The following is a 16,469-nucleotide window of genomic DNA, read 5'->3' as shown; positions in this document are numbered from 1 at the left end:
GCGAGGAGAAGTAGAGTAGTGGGTGGATGCATAATGTTCCTCCTAAACATCCCGGAAACGTCTCCATGAATCCTCCCCTCCTTTTCTAGGTACTGTCCATTCCCCACAGGAAACTTGTGCCAAGGCACAGTATAGATATTTCAGCAACACTGACTTACTGACCCAGAAGCGATGATAAAGGGTGAATGATGGGATGGTGCTGTGATGGGATGGACAAATGTCTGGGACTGGCCATGTCCACAAGGCACCTCCAATCCGGTTGGGGAGACAAAGTGTGTAGACGGGAAACTGCTGGTGAGCAGTGAAGGCAGGCTGAAAGCAATGCTGAACTGTGTGGGGTATAACTGCTGGAGGAGAGCAAAGGGAGGCGTGGGAGACGGGGGTCCTGGAGCAATGAAGAGGGGCTGTGGACTGACGGGGACATGAAGCACCGGAGGCAGAAGTCAGTATTTGTTGTTACGATTTGTTATTTATGAGATGTATCCAGGTGTAACAAACTAACTGTGAAGTCATTTAAATCTTCTGGTGCCAAACATGATGGTCAGAAGGGTCAGTTCTGAGACAGTAACAGTGTATAAACCCCCCATTACCTTAGCCGAGACTTGCAGGAGGATGTTTGTCTTGTTACTGGCACTTGGGTTGCCACACTTCTCCTCAATTCATGTATTTTCCTTAGCCAGGAGCTCCCTGTGGGCAGCTAAACTCCCTTCAGTGATGAGCTGCTTTGCATCCAGGGTATATTAATATTGTTAAAAGTGGATATTACAGAGGTTTCAACCCAAGGCTGCTCACACCCACACCACTGAATTCAGAAAGGTCTGGAAGAAGTAACTGCCCCCGAACCCCATTTCTCTGAACACTTTATTTGAACTATTTTCCGTGGATTGTCCTTCCACAGGAGGAGCTGCTGTTAGTAGATCAGGAAACGGTCATGCTCCCATGCACGTGGGTAAAAATATTTAGGTATAAAGAAACTGAAATGAGATGGTTAACTTCAATTTATAAGCACAAGGCCAGGATTTCTCTGTTGGATGACAAATGAAGCCACTGTCCTATAGTCTGTCAGCAGAGAACATTACATAAGACTTGGGGATGTAATGAACAGCATGATGAACATAGTTCATAGCACTATTTTGTGTATTTGAAAGTTGCTAAGAGAGTAGATCGTAGAAGTCTTTATCACAAGAAAAGAAAAAATTGTGCGGGGGCATGTATAGTGTCAGATGTTGGCATTGTGATCATTTCACAACATACAGAAATACTGAATTATGATGATTTAAAAAAGTAGAGGACATCATTTTTATGATTTGGGAATCAGAAAATGAATCTGCTAACTTGGATGCAGGGAAAACTTGTGGGTTGCTTAGATGCCCCTGAGGTGACTGTCACCATCTCTAAATGGAGACTTGGAAGCATTGGGCTCAGCTTCTCTTTCTTCCCCTGATTTCCTCTGAAAGGTCACCCTAGTGCTGGGTAGCAGCCAGCAGTACTCATCCTCTGACAAGGTCAGGTACAGAAGCACCACAGAGGAAGTGTTGGATCGTTGAGTTGACTTGGGTACACTTACAGAAATACTGTAAGGATTACTGCGTAGACTATTCTTACATTACTAAATCCACTTAGATCTTTTGTCAAAAGCTATTTTAAAATATAGCATTATTTGTGAACACAGATATCACCCTTCATCTCTTTGCCTTTAAGAAGAACATTTCTCAGTTCCCTCTACTAAACACATTCAAAGTTTCAAAGGACAGTGACCTGTCTTCACAGAGACATCAAATGGTGTCAGGAGTCAGGAAATCTACTAGTATAAGGTATTCATTGAACAGAGAAAACCCAGGTCGAGCGAGGTCAGCTGATGTAAAGGAAAGCAGTATGAGTGTTAGACTCAAGAAGACCTGGGATTGTGTCCTAGATGGGTTTCTTGTGTGGCTTGTAACCTTGGGTGACTTCACTTTCCTAAACCTCTGTTTAGCCATCCCTAAAACCGGATTAAAAATAGCAACCTTCCTCATAGGAATTTTTGTGAGAATTAAGTGAAACAATTATGTAAATAATTGCATTGATAGCACGATGCCTGGCAAAAAAGACAATGAATGCTAAATTATCATTTATTATGTGTGTGTGTTGGCGTGGAAGTATATTTAGAGGGTAGCTATTGAGCTAGCTAACCACAATGGATATAGAGACAGAGATTGACAGAACAAAAACAGGAAATCGCATTAGGGAAAGAGAGCAGAAACAAGACAGGGCATCCTTGAGGGCTGCGCGTAGGGGAGACAGAACATCCATTTGTCTCTGATGATTCCTAACTTTTCTGGGGATGTGAAATCACTGTCCTTTCTGGGGGTGAATGGAGGCCTTCCTACAGCAAGCAGACTAGTGACTCTAGCAGAGACACGTTCTGATATCACAAAGATTAATCTCAGCTAGTGGCTATGACCTGACAGTCTGTGAATGCAAAGTCCCATAAGGTGAACCATCAGTCTGAGTAATCACAAAGCTCTGCGTACCCATCAGAAAGTCACCTGATGAATGGAACTTCAAGGAATTAGATAATGCCAGGGACTCCAGTTAACAGCCTTGAGAATCGAAACTACACATTGTTTATGTGCAGGTGACCAGAAGGGCCCTGGTCAAGTTCAGGGACCTATGGAGACTATTAAAAGCCCCTCAGCAGCCCAATATCCTGAGTTAGTGTAGTTCATATACTGAAATAGGTGTTCAGTATATATTTGCCGAATACAAACGAATCTACGCCATTCAGTTACACCCCACGGCTTCCAGGATATTTATGTACAGTGACCATGACGCTAAATAAATCTTTACAGTGACATAAAACAAGGAGATACAATCTGATGCAAATTATTCCCAGCTGTACTGTTCAAATAACTCATCGGGCAAGTAGGGACCAGTGCTGACAATGACTAATTAGCCTATCTCTTTTCTGCCTCTGACAGCATTATAATTGCACATGATGCCCAGAAGCTGGAAAGTAAACTTCAAGAATTGTAGATGGAGCCATGCCCAGCGTGGTCTGTGCATGCTAATAACAAGTGCACACACACACATATACAAACACAGACACAAATGATAAACGTCAGGGAAAAAAAGTGCATTGAGGTGACTGGTACAAGTGAAAGATGGTGGGATGGGCCCAGTGTCGACCAGATGAAGACATTACTGATGGATGATTAACCTCCGGTGAGGAAGCAGAAAGAAACTTTCTTACTTTGTTATTCTGCTGTCCAAGAGATAAGCTCAGAATGTTGAGCAGCGGTTCTTACTGGGGAGAAAAGTCCGAAGTCAGCACCGTTTAGCGTGCAGTCAGGTTCTATGTGTGTGCAGCTATCACTTCCTTGACCATGAAGGTCTCATCCCTCCACCCTGCCAGGGCCTGCTCCAGCCCCACCTCCTTCGAGGAGCCTTCCTCTGGCTCCAGTCCAGTAAGACCTCATGGCGTCTGACCCTGGTCTCTTATCAGGCAGTTTCTTCACAGGGCAAGTGAAGGGCCTTCATACAGACCTGCTGTTGCCCTGAACTTACATTTGTCTCGGGTGATATTATCTAACTTTTCATGTGTTTACATGTTAACTTGCCAACCAGAGAGAGAAGCTTGGAGGATGAGAACTGAGCGTCGTTTTCACCTTTGTATTCGCCTTCCCTCTCCCTCACCAGCACCTCGCACTAGGCAAGGCAGATGGTAGCAAAGGGGTAAACGCTGTGATTATAATGTGAGATGGTCCTTGTGAGACAGGTGTTTTTCATACCTGCAACTCAGTTTTACTCTCAGGTGCCGCTGTGTATGCTTATATCTTAATTTAGACTGCATGGTGAATCTGAATCAGCACGAGAGAGGCAGGATCTCGGAGCCGGGATCACGGGACAGTCTCAGACTCTGAGTATGGTCCCTCACCTGTGTGATGAGTGGACAGGACTAGGTGACCTTTTTTTTTTTTTTTGCGGTACGCGGGCCTCTCACTGTTGTGGCCTCTCCCGTTGCGGAGCACAGGCTCCGGACGCGCAGGCTCAGCGGCCATGGCTTACGGGCCCAGCCACTCCGCGGCACGTGGGATCTTCCCGGACCTGGGCATGAACCCGTGTCCCCTGCATCGGCAGGCGGACTCCCAACCACTGCGCCACCAGGGAAGCCGAACGTGACCTTTTAAACCCATTGCAGGTCTGACTACTTTGATTCTGTGAAGACTTTGGAGATTAAATAAAACAGTACATAAATTATCCTGTGCTGGGACCTCACTGTGATGAGGAGCTGTGGCTAAGGATTTGGAATCACTGAGCGGGATGGATTTCTGGAAGGCCACCGACCTCATAGACCTGCAGTCATAGTACTGTGCAAGGAATAACCCTTCACCCATTTTAAACAGATTTCCAAATAAAGAGAGGCCATGCCCTCCTGGGGATACTGGGGACTCTCGGGAAGTTCTTCCTCATGTCTAAATTCAGGCGTCATCCTTGCCTTGCCTTCCTTAGGTATACCTTAGCTTTTCCTTTGAAAGACTTTTTGCTGGTTTTGGTCGGCTGCTCTTCGCTGATTTTTGTTTTTCTAAGTTTCCTTTGTCTTCTCATGGACTGAGGCTCAGAATGCGCTAGCCTCGAAGGGCTGACTGGCGCTGATGATACACAGACGGCTGGCTGGCTAGATGAGCCTCGCCATCCCCACGTGACTGCTGATTCTCTTCAGGTATTTAGGAAGCCTCTGAGCACTTTGTCTCCTGAGAGCTTACAGGGGAGGAGAAGGGCCTGAATACACATCACAGCTAATAAAAAAATGAAAAGATAAAGCGTCCAGAGTGGGGTCTGCACAGCCAGACTTCAGTGATCTGATGTGGGTCTCAGAGGTCCTGGAGGAGGTGGGACTTGAGTGGATCTTGGGTGGGTGATGGGCAGGATTTGGGTAACTGGACTGGGTGGCACCACTGAAAGGGCAACGGCAGGGAGCTGACAATGTTTGACACGCCTGACAGTCTGTAACCCAGCCAGCCAGCTGAGTCCGTGGAAGAGGCTGGGGAAAAGCAGGATGGGGATCGGCAGGGAGCACACCTTGCTGTGCTCAGGACAGAGAGCGTGCTGGTTAATTCAGTCTTTGATTTAACTGTGAGTTACTGTGTAAACTGCACATTAGACATTTGGCATTAAATATGGAACATATGGCACTGAAACTCTAGCTAGTAGAGAAGGCTATGATTATTGGGCTGGATTCTCCTTGTCCAGAGCTGTGAAGGGAAATGGAGGAACAGGGATTCCCAGAGTGTCAGACAAACAGAAGGTCTTTTAAAAAATAATTAATTAGGGCTTCCCTGGTGGCGCAGTGGCTGAGAGTCCGCCTGCCAATGCAGGGGACACGGGTTCGTGCCCCGGTCCGGGAAGATCCCACATGCCACGGAGTGGCTGGGCCCGTGAGCCATGCATGGCCGCTGAGCCTGTGCGTCCGGAGCCTGTGCTCTGCAACGGGAGAGGCCACAACAGTGAGAGGCCCGTGTACCACACACACACACACACACAAATTAATTAATTGGCTGCATTGGGTCTTTGTTGCTGCAAGCAGGCTTTCTCGGTAGCCTTTCTTGTTGCAGAGCACAAGCTCTAGAGTGCAGCCTCAGTAGTTGTGGCTCACGGGCTTAGTTGTTCCGCGGCATGTGGGATCTTCCCGGACCAGGGATCGAACCCATATCCCATGCATTGGCAGGTGGATTCTCAACCACTGTGCTACCAGGGAAGTCCCATATTGAAGGTCTTAGAGGCAGACTCTAGACAATATTCTTACTTTACAGACAGAGAAACTGAGGTCTCGACAGCCTGAGGTTCTTTCTTGTTCTTGTTGTTTTTCCCAAACAAGGGCAAATGCAGGGCAAGAACTTGGGTCCCCTAGTTTATAATTTAGAATATTCATTATACTCCAATTGCACTAAATCTATGTTGACTACATAAAATTGCTTGGAGATTGCTTTACTGAAAATGAATCTTTGATATCAGTGTATTTCCTTATAATCTACTGCTCATTAAAAGTGAAAAACTTAATTGATTTTTTTGTGGGTTTGTATTCAGAATAAACATTGTTATGTTACTAATTACATAGAATCACAGAGATTCAGGGTTTCAAAGGGCCATTAAAGTCACTGCATCCAACTCATCTCCTAATACGGGGATCTCATCAGACTGAGAATAGCTGGGCATCCATTAGCAAACTGCCTAAATGGTGGGATTTTGTGAAATTACATGATGCTCTAGTCAGCACAGCAATTAAAAGTCCCTAAAAGGGACATTCCTCCAGCCTGTTTATCTGCAGAGGACCAGATGGATCCTGTGTATGGACAGCAATGCCTTGTGGTCGTATCTCAGGTTTATTCTATTTCTGTCCTCTGTCCAGGTCAGACCATCCATCACAGTGAAAGCTAAGAAAGGTGCCAGTTTGGGGACGGAAGTTTCTGATTCTGTCTTTATCTGTATTTTGAAGTCAAGAGCAAATAACTGCCCGATTGGCTGATGTTATTTTCATCTGTACATCCTTTCTTTCCTATTAGCATGGGGGGAGGAGTCAGGCCATCCCCAGAACCCAATCTGGTTTGGTGTCTTGGTATTCGAAGCAGAAAGTGGGTAGAAACGTGCTGTTTAGTATCTCTGTCTTCTTTTTAATAGTGGCACTTAGCTTTTAATAGTTATTTTAAAAAATAATGGCCACGTTCAGCTGTTTTGAGACCTACCTTGGAAAAGGACTTCTTTTTTATCAGCTTTACTGAGATAAAATTCATACCATAAAATACACCCATTTCAAGTATATAATTCAATGTTTTTTCGTGTATTCAGAGACTTGTACAACCATTACCACAACTGATTTTTAGAAAAATTTTAACACCTCAAAAAGAAATTCTGTGCCGATTAGCCAGCACCCCCTAAATTCCCCATTCCCTCATCCCTAGGCAGCCACAAATTGCCTGTTCTAGACATTTCATATAACGGGATCATACAATGTGTGGTCTTTTGTGACAGGTTTTTTTACCTAGCATAACATTTTCAAGGGTCACCCAGGCTGTAGCATTTCATTCTTTTTTATTGCCAAATAATATTCCATTGTTTGGATTTACCAGCTTATTTTATCTGTTCATCAACTGACGGACATTTGTGTTGCTTCCACTTAGTGGCTATTATACATAATGCTGCTATGAACATTTGAGTACAAGTTCTTGTGAGGACATATGTTTTCATTTCTCCTAAGTATATGCCCTAAGAGTGAAATTGCTGGGTCATATGGTAATTCTATGTTTAATCATTTGGGGAACAGCTAGACTTTTCCAAAGTGCCTGCACCATCTTATGTTCCCATCAGTAGTGCACTCTCCCTGTATCCTGGCCAACACTTGTTATTGAATGTTTTTTTGATTACAGCCATCCTAGTGGGTGTGAAGCAGTATCTCACTGTGGTTTTGATCGGCACTTCCATGACGGCTAGGATATCGAGCATATTTTTGTGCTCTTACTGGAAATTTGTATATCTCCTTTGGAGAAATGTCTATTCAAATCCTTGGGTTTTTAATTGAGTTATTTGGACTTTTTATTATTAAGTTGTAAGAGTTCTTCACATATTCTAGATACAAGCCTTTTATTAGATATAGGATTTGCAAATATTTTCTCTTATTCTGTGGGTTGGCTTTTCACTTTTTTGATGATGTCCTTTGAAGTACATTTTTAATTTTTTTCCTCATTATTTATTTTTTTAACATCTTTATTGGAGTATAATTGCTTTACAATGGTGTGTTAGTTTCTGCTTTATTAAAAAGTGAATCAGCTATACATATACATATATCCCCACATCTCCTTTGATAAAGTCCGCTTTGTTTATTTATTTTTGTTACGTGTTCTTTTGGTGTCATATCTAAGAGACACTGCCTAAAACAAGGTCAAGAAAATTTACTTCTATATTTTCTTCAAGGAGGTGTATAGTATTAGGTGCTATATTTATGTCTCTGATCTATTTAAATTTTGTACATAGAAGTTACCTTCTAAGCCTTGCTTTTGGACATTTCTAGGTTCTGTGAGCCTGTACCTGACTCTGAGTAACCTCTCCCACCTCTCTGCTAATAGGGCGTGACCTGTTCCTGACAATGATGTCAGTCCCCTTTGCTCAGTGAACTGATCCGTCCCTTATTGGGTGCTGCTCCTCCCTGGTGCTTTCCAGGCAGTGACCAGTCACCAGTGACTGAGAGCCACAGTCAGCGAGGGCACAGGCCCTGAGCCCTTGTCTTCTCAGAAAGAAAAATGATGTTTTTGGTCTCTGAAGCTAAAATCCCAAGCTCCTTTTCAAGTCCATGATCCTCTGATAACCATGCTTCCTTTTTCCTTCAGAAAGTATCCAGTGGTTAAAGAAATGAGGCTTTTCTGCACCCAAAACAGCTCACATGTTGTACAAGGAAATATACAGAACTAGAAACAAACAAACAAATAAATAAATAGAATAAAGTGACATCAAACACATTGGAATGGTTGCTTTGGGGAGGAAGGGGAGAAGATCAGGAGTTGGAGGGCGGGGATGGGGAGTTAGGATGGAAAATAAACAAATAAACCAACAAACTGAGACGGAGGGCCCTTGCAGACTTGTACCAGTGTACCAGATGCTGAGGAGGGGGGATAGTCATGTCTCCTCCTGAGTGGTAACAGAACAACAGTCCTATCATTATAAATGTTAAAAAACATTAACATTTATCAAGAACTCAAAATGTACTAATCATTGTTACAGTTCACTTTCATAAATTATCTGATTTAATATGCAAAAGATAAAACCTGCAAAATAGGTATTTTTAACCCTCGTTCCTACAAATAAGGAAGCAAGGGCTAAAGTCTACATAAGTTATGCAATGTCTTCCTTGTGATCCCTAGAAGAGGTAACTATGAATGTATAAGAGGATCAAATGAGCAACATAAGGTTCATCTCAGTGACCCTGGGCACATATACTTAAGTTGCCCTTTATCTGGGGAAATAAGCTAGTGTCTTATTAACAAGAGCTGCAATTGCATGTTGCTTTAAGGTTTGTTAAAGGCTTTGGTATCCATTATTTCTTTTCATCTTTCTAATAACCCTGTTTTATATTAGATATCACAGGTGAGGAACCTGAGGCTCCCTGGAGTTAAATGACTTTCTGAGATCACCTGGCATGTAACTAGCTGAGCTAGAACTCAAAATCAGGTGTTCTGATTTCATATCCCAAGGAGTTCATACTCCACTATCCTGAATCTTAATGAGAGGATTAGGGAACCCAGGACTTTTTATGGAATTTGGTAGAGAGATAAGGCATGGGGGTTCTGAGCCGTAGCTGGCCCCCAGAGAGGACACTCAGAGAGGCAACATAGAAATACCACAGCAAACCACTGCCAGAGAAGGAGATGGGGCTTGGCGGCATTTCCGAGGGGCTGCCTTTGATAACATCCTGATGTCTGATGAAATGTACTTAGGGAAGAAGCAAAGATGTGGTGAAACACCTGTGGTCGCCGCTCCTTGGATGTGTTAATGTAAATACTGTTTATTGCAATTTTCCCCTTCTAAATGCCTTCATGCATTTTTATTAAGTAGGTAAACAAGAAGCTGGCTGAGACACCTCAGTTCTTTTTCCATACTTATCTTGCACATAATGGCCTTGCACGATTATTCCTATGGATTAACAATCTGGAATGTGAGACACTGTTATCACATCCAGAAAATATCTCTGAGAATGAGTCAGTATGAAATGATATGTCTGTCTTCTTATTCCGGACCAGCTCTTGGGACTGGAGCCCCTGGCAGAACACTGGCTGACCCACAGGCAAAGCTAAAGGCCATCTATGTAACTTAATTTGGACAAGTCCAATATAAAATGGTAAATTGAGGCAATTAATTCAAATCAATATATTCCTCTAGACTCTTACACCTTTTTTACCTGGATTTCTTAGTTGAATACGGTGATGGATGTCTGAATTATCCAGATAATTACTTAATTCTCACTTCATTAATAACAGAACTGTGTCTCCTTGTTAGAGGGCAGAGGAGCTATGTGCACCCTTACTGCTCACAGAAGCTAGAACCTTCCTCAAAGGAGGGAGGTACATGGGTGGAAGAGTCAGATAACGCAAGCAGCTTCCAAGGCCATCCCATGGATGAGCACACCACCACCTTTAGGGCAGAGCAGCAGCTGCCCTGCTTTCACCCCCTAATACCCCCCTCCCTAAAATCCTCCCACGGAGGCAGAGGAAGCACTGCCTTACGGGACCTCCTTCCCCTCCCACTCTCTCCCTTACTTTGCTCCTTCTCACTCCTGCTCTCACTCCCTCAGTGAACTCTCTCTCCTGCCCTGGTCACCAAACCTCAGCCCTAATCTCCATTTTCTCTATTAAGGTTGTCTGTCCTATTCTTCCTCCTCTTTCATGTGTGCTTTATCATTGCCACCATTTTAGTACCTCATTATCTCTGAATTGATTTATATTTTGAGTTACTTTATGGACTGAGATGCTGGCATATAAGTGAATATGCTGTAATGACTCCCAATATAGCCTGTGTATTAGTTTGCCCGAGCTACCATAACAAAGTACCACAGACTGGGTGACTTAAAACAACAGAAATTAATTTTCTCACAACTCTGGAGACTAGAAGTCCAAGACCAAGGTGCTGGCAAGGTTGGTTTCTTTTGAGGCTTCTCTCCTTGGCTTGTGGACAGCCACCTCCTCTTCCCCGTGTCTTCACATGGTTTTCCCTCTGTGCCTGTCTGTGTCCTAATTTCCTCTTCTTATTTGTAAGGACACTAGTCCTAGTGGATTAGGGTTCACCCTAATGGTCTCATTTTACTTAATAACCCCTTGAAGAGCCCTATCTCCAAATACAGTCATGTTCTGAGATACTGGAAGTTAGGACTTCAAAGTACGCTTTAGTCTGCTCAGATTGCTGTAGCAAAATACCATAGACTGAGGGGCTTAAACAATAGAAATTCATTTTCTCACAGTCTGGAAGCTGGAAGTCTGAGATCAGAGTGCCCACGCGGTCAGGTTCTGGCGAGAGCTTTCTTCCTGGATTGCAGATGGGTACCTACTCCCTGTGTCCTCACATGAAAGGGAAGTGGGAGTAGGAGATAGTGGGGGAGACAGAAAGAGAAAAACAACGAGAGCGAGAGCGAGAGCGAAAGAGAGAACAGGGTAGCTCTTTGGTGTCTCTTCTTATAAGGGAACTAATCCCATCATGAAGGCCCTACTACCTTCATGACCTTGTCTAAACCTAATTACCTCCAAAAGCCCTATTTCCAAATACTATCACAATGGGGATTAAGGCTTCAACATACGAATTTGGGGTGAACACAATTTTGTTCATAGCAACATATGAATTTTGGGGGGATACATTTGAGTCCATAATAGTCTGAATGGGTTCTGTAAACAGAAGTACATGATTTCCTTACAATTGACAGTGATATGGACTCCCCTTGTGACTCCTGAGAAGGACTCTGGAAAGCTTCAAGAAGACCCTGTTAGCTGAGTAGCCGACTAGGGACTATGGTCCACATGGTCTTGGAACTGCCTCACTGAGTTAGTGGCTTCCTCAGAGTCCTGAGAAGGCTTTTGGCCATGTGATTACTGCAGTAGAAGGATATCGCTGGATAACAATGCCTCTAGAACATACCTTTGGGCAGCCAGGAAATCCTGTGGTAATTCCAAGGGTAGGACAAATCCAGAAAGCAATTGGTCTGGGAAGTTTAGACAGCCTATCAACAGCAGCAAAATAACTCAGAAGGAGAGTAACAGAGCTTATTGACTTCTGTTCTTTAGGGGCTATTTTTCTCCTAGCAGAATAAACTCATCTCTAGGGGATTAAAGACAGACTCCCAGAGAACTATGGAGTCCCTTGTACCTGTGGGCCAGCAATCCCCTTAGCTCAGGAGCAGTGCAGCCAGTGACCTTGGTCTGATTATGTAGGGCAGATTAATGCTTTAATACTGTGAATGCTTTGGGTGGAGAACGGAGAAATAAAAGCGTCTCTTGCAAGGAAAAAATAGGTGCAAAAATCTACAAATCAGAGAAGACTCATTTACATGAAATACCAGGCTTCTCAAAAAAAATGCTGGAAGAAATATTTATGAGATTTTTAAAGCGACACCATTAACGTCAACCAGCCTGTGAAGAAAGGCACAGTAATAGCGTATTTGGTTAACATGACAAAAATAAGGCAAAAATGACATTATATTATTTAGTTGAGTAGCTTGACTGAACCCAAAGGAAATTTGATTTCCTTACGGTCGGAGAATGTACTCTGTATGATTTCAATTATTTTAAATTTGTTGAGGCTTGTTTATGTCCCAGAATATGGTCTATATCGGTGAATGTTTCAATGATCATTTGAAAAAATGTGTATTCTACTGAGTTGGCTGTAGTTTTCTATAAATGTTAATTAGATCCTGTTGGTTGATGAGTTCTTCTATATTCTTGCTGATTTTGTTTATTGGTTCTATGAGCTGCTGAGAGTGGGGTGTTGAAGCACCTGACTATAAATGAAGCTGGGACTAAAAACAAAAAGAATAAGGCTTCCTCCTATCAGTCAGTCAGTAAATCAACTGATCAGCAAAAGAGCATTTATTGATTATTTTTCAGCACTCTCAATCCTATACTGGGTGGTGAAAGAAAGAAGATATGGATCTAGTTAAGAAAACTGGGTATTTACGTCATGTATGAAATCAGTTTGTATGGGCTCATGATGACATGCTGAAATATTTGTAACTTCCCTTTATAAAGATCTTTATGTGTTCAATTAATTCATCCTGTTAGCCAGACTCTGTTCTAGATAACCAACAACAAGGAAGCTGGCTTCCAGGCTGGATGATCTACTGAGCAACTTCTTCTTGTAGAACAAGCTGATTCCAGCAGACCCAGAAACCTACCATTTTTTTCAGAGCTGGGGACCCGATGCTTCCTTTGCTCAGGTATCTCTTCTTTTTAGGAAGTGCATTAGCAGAATGGTTAAGAGCACACATTCTGAAGCCAGAGGTCTGGGCTTACACTACAGCTCTGTCACTTATGGGTTATGTGATTGGGGGCATGTTATTTAATCTCTTGTGCCTCTGTTTCCTTATCTGTAAAAAGGGGATCATAATACATAATAGACTGTTCCTACGTGATAAGGTTTTACGATTATTAAATGAGTTAATACCGATAAGGTACTGGGCACAGTTCTTGTGCATGGTAAATAGTCCATAAATATCAGTTAATGTCATCGGTCTGTCAATATATCCTTTCACATTCAGTTCCCTTTCTTCTCCCAAATGTCTGTGATCTACTGATGTGCACACGTAACGTCTACTTCACATATTTTCCCAAGATGAATAAAAAGTTTTTCTGCTAGTTTACACTCTTATAGAGGAAGTAAGACCTACAAGAACAGCCAGACTATAAGACCAAATATTATTGCCCTAGAAGAGGTGCAGCAGCTGCGGTTACACGAGGTGGTTACGGGAGATAAAGTTCTATGATGAACGATCCAAACCTTTGAGGAATTTTGCAATAAGTTCCTTAGGATGCCAGCTGAATGGTCAACTGACTTTTTTGTGATATTTATGTTTTACTAAATATGTCCATGGTATTTTCTTTATTAGGTGGGATTTATCTTTGCATTTGAAGTAGCAACACTTAACTTCTCATTTTGTAAAATGAGTTTCAGCTTCTTATTTGGTATCTTTACACTTTTAGTGGAGATTCTCAGAAATCTAGAAACTCTCAAATTATTTTTGGGTAGGCAGTTCCTTCATCTAGCTTTAACGTTTATGAAAAACAAGTAATTCTTTTCCCACACGATTTGTAAAAATATCATCGTAAGTATCATTATAAAGTTTGTAACACAATTAAAATATCCATGGTTAGGCTGAAAGTTGAGTTGCCTTAGAATCTTCTGAACAGGGTGGGAGTGGATGGGCTGCCCAGGTCTCTGGTCTCCAGTCAGGGGTGGAAAGTAAACCCTCTCACTGAAGTCTGATAAGGGATATTCTTACGTTGAAGAATTCAGAATTGGGATTCATAATTTTGTGATTTGTTACGTAGAGAGATATTCTCCAAAATTTTAGTTTCATGAAAGGTTAATACTAGAGGATAAAATGCCTCTAACTCTCCACTAATCTAATGGGTTGTTCCCAAGCTGCTTAAGGCTGTGACTCTCCCAGATACATCCATGAAGAAAAAAAGAAAAGAGAAACGGACTTTCAGACCCTGCCCAAGTCTCTGAGTCTCTAAGGATCTTCTTCTTACCTCATCCCCAAATCACAGGAGTTTAACTAAATAATCTTATTCTATGGTTATTTATTCCCTCTGCTCTCATCCTCTGTAATTTTATGTTAATTATTTTTTGAAAGTCACTACCTTTTCAAACCCACACTACTACATCATTTTAAAAATGTCCATTACAGGGACTCATTTCAACCTACATATATGCTTTTTGACATGTATTTGTTGACTGCCAAGGCTTTTGTAAGATAGGCTAAAGGTTCTAGACTCCCTATAAAACAGAGAAGATTCAGTGAGGGATTTTACACATAGATATGGATCCAGCAGAAACAAGAACATTTAAAGAATGAACAGGGAAAAAGAAACAAGAGAAAAAAGAGCTCAGAGGAGTAAGAAGAGACACAGAAGAGAGCAGTGGTGCCTGCCCCTGCCTGCTCACACCCTACGCAGGTAAATGTGGGCGCTGCAGGCTCAGGTGCAGGCTCTGCTGCATCTGGCCCAGCGCTCACGTGACCTGCCCAGGAGGCACCTCATCCCCACTAGTCGATCAAGTTAGAAGTGGGTCTTGCTGTCCCGGTTCCACTGTGCCCCTGGAACCCATGCCCTAAGCTACACCTCTGTGTCAGAGCAGCAGTGTGGCACAGTGGTTAAGCATGTGGCATTCAAGGCTAGCTTGCCCAGTCTGAGCCATACTCTGGCATTTTATCAGTTGTACGACCTTAAACAAGTCACTTGAGTTTCTTATGCTTTGGTTTCCTTACTATGAAAATGGTGATAACCACAGCCCTACCTTATAAGGTTGCTGTTGTTATAAGGATTAAATGTTTTAATATAGGTAAACAGCATCTGACAAAAGTAGGCAGCAGTATGATACAAATATTAGCTTTATATATTGTTACAATTATGTGTGCCAGAACCACGGTTTGCACTGGACTTCCACTTACTGGAAACTACACAGCGGATGTCCTGCCTAGCCGTTGCCAGTCCCTCTTCTGTTGCCCTCTCTGTTGCTTCAACCAGGATGGAATTTCTCTGGAAATAAAATACTAGCACCCATTAAAACACTAGCATCTAACTATTAGCTTGAACCATGTATGACATGCCATTTTTGTAGGTCACAAATAACTGAACACTGAAAATTTCATGTGGTTTGACCTAAAATAAGCAGCATTCTTGGCATAAAATCTGTTTGTCAGACAACCACCACTTAACATTGTGAATTACGATCCTGACCTTTCTGGAGACTGGCTCTAGATCCCTGTCAGCCCCTCAAGTCCCGGCACTGCCTACTCCTGGCTCCTCAATGCCCCCCCCAACCCCCATTATCCCGGGACTGAGGCCCTATAAAGCTCCTCATCTTCCATGTTATGACAAGTGGCCTCACAGAAGTTAAGAGAAGTGAGGATGTTAAGAAGGGTCCAAGGCTTCAAAGAGAGGTCCAATGGGACCAAAGGATGGAAGATGCCCATTGGTTGTGGAAATTAGGAAATTATTTGAAATCTTGTTTTTTGGAAAAAGTGTGAGGCCTAAAGCAAGATCACAGCAAGTTGGGAAGTAAATGGGAGAGAAAAAGGAGGAGACTCTTTTGAAAAGTTTGGTTATAGGGAAAAAAGGGTGATCTGAAGAGAAGAGCACAGAGAAGAATTTATTTTGGCAAGATGGAAACATAGATATGCTTTGAGGTTACGAAGGAGAAAGTCGATGGTATAAAAAGAATAACCGACGGAGTATTTTCCCAAAAGAGTTGGGAAATGAGGGGGAAGGGGATGTGGTAAAGGTTGAAAATGGATATCTCAGTGGGGAAAAGAAACTGAGAATAGGATGATAAACTCTCTCTCAAGGAGAGTTGCGTGTCTAGTGGAAGTTGGAAATAATGTTTGAAATGACCCTGAGAACTCAGTGGGAATTTTCTCCAGCAGAGATACACAGCCTTGAAACACAGATACTGGACAGCCAGAGTAAGCCAGGATTTGGGATTGACTGAGGGATGTGAAGAAGAACAAAAAAGTCAGGTAACCAAGGGGGGTAGGGTAGTCTTTGGAGGGATTCACTGTGAGCTGGAATCTAGAGATGAGAGGGCATAAAGATAGTGGAGCACGGACAGATTAGAAAGGGGTGAAGGGACTGAAGATCTTGATGGGGGTAAAAAGAGAGCTTACTGGAAGTTAGGGTCAGATGTTGGCTTTCTGAGTTTTAAGATTTCAGAAGGGGCTTCCCTGGTGGTGCAGTGGTTGA

The sequence above is a fragment of the Globicephala melas genome, chromosome 12, assembly GCF_963455315.2.
Source record: "Globicephala melas chromosome 12, mGloMel1.2, whole genome shotgun sequence".
In the NCBI taxonomy this organism is placed as follows: domain Eukaryota; kingdom Metazoa; phylum Chordata; class Mammalia; order Artiodactyla; family Delphinidae; genus Globicephala; species Globicephala melas.
The sequence above is the reverse complement of the archived record's forward strand: the minus strand, read 5'-3'. Positions refer to the sequence as shown.